Source organism: Bicyclus anynana, chromosome 10 (assembly GCF_947172395.1).
Source record: "Bicyclus anynana chromosome 10, ilBicAnyn1.1, whole genome shotgun sequence".
Taxonomy (NCBI): Eukaryota; Metazoa; Arthropoda; class Insecta; order Lepidoptera; family Nymphalidae; genus Bicyclus; species Bicyclus anynana.
The window spans coordinates 9,735,416-9,743,008 of record NC_069092.1 but is presented as its reverse complement, the minus strand read 5'-3'; positions in this window follow the sequence as shown (position 1 = coordinate 9,743,008).

Below are 7,593 nucleotides of genomic sequence, written 5' to 3'. Positions count from 1 at the left end.
AGCCGAAAATGGGTAGATAATGAGTTGATATTTTACTTTTACAAGGAATAATCTCTCTCCATACCTGCCAAATGGCTACAGTAGTTCCGCCTTTATAATATTAGTGCGTTTATAATAACTGCCTTGTTGGCCCAGTGGTTATCCTATGTGATTTTGGATCACGGGATCTTGGGTTCGAATCCTGGGACGGGCTATATATGCCTATGACATACTGAGTTTTTCTTTGTTCTAAGAAATACACATTCGTTGCCATATAAAATGTATGACACAGATTCTGTTCTGATGCGTCACACATACAAATATAAATCCGGCTTTAGTTACTATATTTAACATCAGATAGTGGTCGTTAATGAATTTAAGATTATCACCCAAAACTCGCCAACCCACATAGGAACAGCGTGGTGGGTTCAAGCTCCATATCTCCTCTATTATAAGAAGGAAGGCTAGGCCCTGTAGTAGACCATCAAAATAGATTGAAGGTTAGTGTTATTTGTAAAATATTTATCAAAGCAAGTGAAGTTAAGATAGTACAAACTATACAATATCAACATCTACTGCATAAAGAGCCCTTCCTTATGTTTACCGAGGGAATAAAAAGGCAAAATTACATCCTCCAGGTAATAACAATACAAAAGAAACGGCATCATTACAATAATATTAAGGACTGTGTGTGAACTTTGTATTGTGACGGCAGGTTATCTCGGTGTCCGTATATAAAGTTATTTCAACAATATGTTGTAATAACACTTAATGCGACAATCAGTTCTTTTCGGCATTGTTGTTGTTGCTCTTTTGTTGTAAATCCAAAACAAAATTGTCGCTAACAAAAGATAATATCGCCGAGTGTAATGTTTACCTTTATGTTCACGATTATAGCTCGCCCTTGATTCTGCACACTCTTTACTGCTTATGCCCTTTCTGGGTCATGGAAGCAGCTGAAAGATTTGATTCCAGAAATAGTAAAACTTTTTTCATTACAAACTTGACGGCAAATTTTTGACGGCCTCCGTGGCGCAGTGTTATGCGCGGTGGATTTACAAGACGGAGGTCCTGGGTTCAATCCCCAGCTGGGCAGGTTGAGATTTTCTTAATTTGTCCAGGTCTGGCTGGTGGGAGGCTTCGGCCGTGGCTAGTTACCACCCTACCGGCAAAGACGTACCGCCAAGCGATTTAGCGTTCCGGTAGTATGCCATGTAGAAACCGAAAGGGGTGTGGATTTTCATTCTCCTCCTAACAAGTTAGCCCGCTTCCATCTTAGACTGCATCATCACTTACCATCAGGTGAGATAGTAGTCAAAGGCTAACTTGTAAAGAATAACAATAAAAAAAAAACTAGCTTACTTCCGCGACTTTGCCCGCGTGGAACGCTTCTATGAAAGCGGAATATCCAACCATACATAGTTTTGTTATATCTCAAAACTCCCTGATGAAACTCATTGATAAAAAAAACAATTCAGTAGTTTTTGAGTTTATCTTGAACAGACAGACAGATGGCATGCGGCGGGACTACGTTTGTTAATATTTATTTTAGCTGTTAATATTTAGTTAACACTAAAATAGAAAATGGCTATAATGTTGTTTCGTACTCGTTTCGTTTGAGTTTGTTTTTGAAATGCAGCGTTTCATGTTTTTATTATACTCTTGTACAAATAAAAAAAAAAATCATAAAGAAATTCAACCGACTTCAAAACCAGAAAATAAACTAAAAAGCGAAAAATAACATCGTACGTGCTATCTTCTGATCACTTTGAAGGCGGCGCCAACACAGTGATGCATTAACTCAAACCACCACAGCCAACACAGCCAACACAGTGATGCATTAAATCATAAAGTTTTCAGACAGTTCTTTCAAGTTCTTTTCAGAAACGGCTTTAATCTCTTTCGGTTAATAATGACGAAGATGTGCGCGAAAGCGCCACAATATGGGCAAATTCATTCATTTATTTTAGTTATTTTCATTTTAACACAAAATTACTAAACTATTTTTATGAAAATTAAATGAGATCAATCTGGAAGGCACTCTCTTTTAAACAAAAAAATCGGTTGTCTGTAAAGTCGGTTTACTGACGATTGAACGTGACAACGTCATAAGAAAATACTGATTCGATTCGAAATGTTCGCCTTTTTATAATACTTAATATACGTTTAATAATCTTAATAGACCAGAATATACTTTATTTCTTGTAAAAAAATGTTGGCAACCCTAGAGCGAGGGAACGACGCATGACGTCATCTTTTTTCGGATCGGCCGGCTCCATCGAATTATAAGACGTTGTCATGTCAAAAACAATTTTTAAAATTGGTTAATAAACGACGAAGTTATGAGGTTAATAAACAAAAAAACATACGCGTCGAATTAAGAACCTCCTCCTTTTTTGAAGTCGGATTAAAAATAAAGCTTTGATGGTTTCAATTTATCCCAAAACGTTCCTTTGTTAAATTTAGTTACCTACTTAAAGATACAAAGTTGTACAAGTTAAAATATACCGTCTTCGTTCCGCGTTACTTCGGCTCAAGATCCTTGTAAGAAATTTGTATTTGTGGTTACTAAAATGTTGGAACTGACGTCTTATTAGAACATAGGCAGGTTTCGTGCAGAGCCGTGACGAAAGAGAGAATAACCTCTAAGATATTTTATGGGTAGATAAATAATTGTTAGCGCTCCTTTTTGGCAATAACCCTGTATATTTGGAAATGCAAATTAACCGATAAAGGTGATATTTTAATGTTATCGCCGCGTTGCAACGACTTGCGGTACCTACGGCTTCAGTGTGCTCGTGGAGTTCGAGCCGTCCACGTCTGTTGTTGTACACAACAATGTAATTCTTTATGGGTTGCTTGGGATAGGCGGGGGGAGTGACTTGAGTGGAAAAGGGGTGTGTTTGTTAAAGGCGCCTTTAACCCTACACACAAGGTTCACAAGTGCGTGACTTCACAATTCAGTTTCTTACAGTAACCCGGCATGTTGAGATACAAAAATTTTATTATCTTATCGTTCTCTACATCTATCATTCATCGTTATTGATGCCATTATCATCATCATATCAGTTGATGGACGTCCACTGCAGGACATAGGCTTTTTGTAGGAGTTTTCAAACATCACGACACTGAGCCACCTGTATCCAGCGAATCCCTGCGACTCACTTGATGTTGTCATTCCACCTGATGGGGAGTCGACCAACACTGCACTTTCTATTGCGGAGTAGCCATTCCAGCACCTTGGGACTTCAACGTCCATCGGGTATTATTGAGATATCGATTGTAAAAGTCAAAAGTCTACCCATGTTTTTTTTGTTAATTTTTCATGACATAGACGCGGGCGGGCACACTTATGCTGGTTTGTATAGTATTCCAAAATGAATGGGTTTAAAGATATTCAAAATGAAGGAAATCACACGAAATCACAATTCTTGAATTGCTTTTCAGAACTTTATTGAAATGTATTTCTCGAACCCTTTGATTCATCAAAAGCCCACTAGAAATACAAGTAGACTCCGAAAATTGCTCGAAAGTCTTACAATAATACCTACTCGGCTCACTGCCGAGCTCGAGTCTCCTCTTAGAATGAGAGGGGTTAGGCCAACCACCACTCTGGCCCAATGCGGATTGGCAGACAGAAAATTCTCTGGTATGCAGGTTTTCTCACGATGTTTTCCTTCACCCTTTGAGACACTTGATATTAAATTTCTGCTTCCTGAGAATAGAGCTTACAACAAAACAAACTTTTCATTTTTATAATATTTAAGTATTAGTTTTTTACTTATAAAAAACTTATTTCAGTAAAGTAAAGCTAGACCGGTCGCTGACGCTAAGTGCCCTAAGTCAGATATTTTTCAGATGGGATTCCTTCTTTCCCGCAAGAAATGATAAGAAATCTTAAAGTCGTTTATCCACCTATACGAGAGAAATTACATTTCTAGAGTATCTAGTGACCACAATTTCCAGCTAGAGATACGGTCGGGCACGATCGATTGTGAGATCAGTTTCTTAAGAGACAAATTGCGGTAACTAATGATTAGTTAGTTCAAATCGGAAGATTTGTAAACTTACTTAATTGTTGTTGACGAAGATTATGATAGCATAATAACTAAATCGATCTCCGTTGTGATTTATTTTCAGATTTTATACGTTAACTAGCGCCCGCGACTTCGTCCGCGTGGAAAACAATGTAAACTTTTAACCCTATTTCATCACTTTAGGGAATTTTAAAAATTCATGATTTACATTATATTTTGTATCTTTTTATGATTTATGAATAAATTTTTAAAACTGTAACTCTAAAAATGAAGGACTTTCCATACAAACTTACATCCCCTATTTTATCCCCTTAGAGGTGGAATTTATCAAAAACCTTTCTCAAGTAATGCCTACGTCATAGTAGCTTTATGCATACATCTATTTGCATGCCAAGTTTCAGCCCGACCCGTTCAGTGGTTTGGGCTGTGCGTTCATAGATCACTACCTATTCAGTCAGTCACCTTTGAGTTATTGTTTAGATTTTTAAGCAAGTTGAGTTTGTATTAATCATGGTTTTTTTGATAGGAAAACACTGTCAAATGGACAGGCCAACAAATGGAAACCAAGTTCGGATCGAGGTAAAATTATTTACTTTTAATTAAAAAAACAGAGCATAGTTTTTTCTTGATGATTAAAGTATCTTTTGAAAGAATCTCTCGTATAGAATATAGCGAGAGACAAGTAGATACTATTAAAGTAAGTAAATTTGAAGGTATAGGCAATATTACTGGACGAACTGATATGTTATGAGCAAATAGGTAATTATACTCGCATACGAGAAATATACTGGGTGCCCGGGAGTATTTACCGTAGGTTCAAGGTGTTGACAAGTCCACTTATAGGAGCCGACCACCATGTAACATACGCCTTTATCTATCCTTGTATTTTAAAATACGTAATCGTAGTAGTAAGACGATATAATCGAGATATTGCAATAGGCATTACGCACTTCACTAGTAAGCTACTTCATGATATTTACGAGTATCAATGACTAAGTTTGGCTAGGTCATAATATAAGGATGCGATATAAGGAACACAATTTAAAATCTATTTACAAAAAAAATATTTTTAGTCCGTAAATATTCATTTTAGAACATAATATGTTACTTACATATTTTTAATGAATTTTCCTTAAATAATATAACCCTAGAATTATGTGAAATAAAATTAAAAAAATTCAGCATTCAAAATTCATTTATTTCAATTAGGCTAAGTTTACAAGCACTTTTATTATGTCATAATGTAATTTAATCTAATGGTGGTAATAATAGTCGAAAACCTAAAATTAAAGTTACGAGAATTTCAATGGTCCGAGAAGAGCCTACAACAAACTCAGCCAAGGTTTATTTTTTTTGTTTATCGCCATTTTACAAACATATATAATAACAATACTATGCAATAATACTCCCGATCATCCTGTATAATATAAAACGACCAAATGTAAATTCTAGGCCCGAACACTGTCGTCTGAGATTGCCGGAAACCTAAATGTACTTCATATTTACAGCTTCTCAAGTGGCATCTTTTTGGGAATGTGAAAGAAAATATCCTGAACCTGCTTATCTCGGAAGAAACGGATATCCGCGCTGGAGCAGCTAAGACTTCCCTATGAGAAAACTTTTGCGTGACGCGGTAATAGAATTCACACAGAACCAGGGGCGTAGCTACCGTATCAATGATACGGGGCCCCGGACTACAGGGGCCCCTTACGTGCTAAAGCAATAATTCATAAAATGTAATCCACAATCTCATTGAATCTGGTGCTTCCCAGAAAAAACAACTGCCTATAAAATTTCACTTCAAAGTGACAAAAGTCATAAAGCAATCGTTTTTTGTCAGTGTCATATTTTCTTCTATGGTAAAAAAGGCCCCTTCATTTGGGCCTCTCAACTAATTTTGATACGGGGCCCCTCCAAGGCACCCTAACCCACTGCACAGAACAGAAAACGCTAAGCCTTCATTCGCACAAAAGATTTTTTAACGGACTTTAAAAAAGCGTTCAAATATATTATGAAGAAATGAAGATCTATTTCCTACACCCAAAATTGAAAATGCAACAGTTCTCGCTTTTTTAACGCCCGTTAAAAAAGCTCTCGAGCGAATGAGGGCTAAAACTAACGTATTTAGAGAATTTATACATCAACTATCGGTAAAGTTATCCGCGTGAATTTCAGTTTTTCACAAATTTCAACCATGAATGGAATAGAACTCTAGACTTTTCCGGCACAACAGTATCTTATATTATGTTGCTCAATACCTCTTCTATCTTCAAGTAAACGCACCAATAAAATCGGTTCAGCAGTTTTTGCCTTTGCCCGGAAAACAAGAGTGATTTCATTTGTGTCGTGTAAATATATTTACACCAGTTAGCACTTGAGAAAACACAGTAATTTTGAAATCAGATACAAATAGATGATCATAATCATCATCATTTCATTTGTGAAATGTGAAATCCGTTAGTTACTTACGAGTAAATAAAAAAATATCTTTTCCGCAGAATCTCTGCAGAAAGTGCAAACTTAATAAGAATTTATTAACAGAGAAAAATATTATGAAGTTTCTTGCAAAACGCGAATAAATAATAATCATGCAACAGTACTTTAATGCATTGCTTGATTAATTTATTAGCGTCCATTGTGTTGTGAAATTGATGACTAAAAGGAGGTAAACATTGATTAATATTCAACACTTATTATCCTAGTACATAGAAAGGGGAATTAATAATAGGGGAAATAATTAATTTAAGAAATTAAATATCACGTGTCTCAATCGGTGAAGGAAAACATCGTGAGGAAACCTGCATACCAGAGAATTATCTTAATTCTCTGCGTGTGTGAAGTCTACCAATCCGCATTGGGCCAGCGTGGTGGACTATTGCCCTAACCCCTCTCATTCTGAGAGGAGACTCGAGCTCAGCAGTGAGCCGAATATGGGTTGATGATGATAGAAAGGGGAATGCATACCGGCCCTTACTACGTCGATACAGGGAACCCAGGTATGCTTCACCGTTTGAGATTTTGCCTCAATACTCAATAGCTCAACGGTAAGAGCAGTCGGACTCATCACCGAGGGGTTGTAGTTCGATCCTCGCCCCGTAGGTCTATTTTGTACCCACTAATACAGTCTAACCCGACTAGTTGGAGGGGAATGGGAATATTATTCATATTTAAAACGATACGGCAAATTATCTTTAAAAAAAATTGCGAAGTGTAAATAATCTAACACGCAATTAAAAAAAAATACTTATTTTACATGTAGTTTTTTTCATCTTAACATTTTTATACTCTCATTTAATTTATTTTCCTCTTCAGGTCCTTCAAAACCGTATCATGCGTCGGGCCACGGATGCTCCGTGGTTTGTAAGCACGACTTACATAGAGACCTAGATCTCCTTATTGAGGTATACTTTTTTTAAGAAAGAAAGAAAGAAAGAAAAATATTTTATTTGGACACACACACACATAATACACAAAAGACAACAAATACCTAAAACAAAAGAAAGAAATTTTACAAATATAGTAAACTATAATTTAAAGATATTAAACTAATAATTAAATTAAATTAAAAAAAAATGAT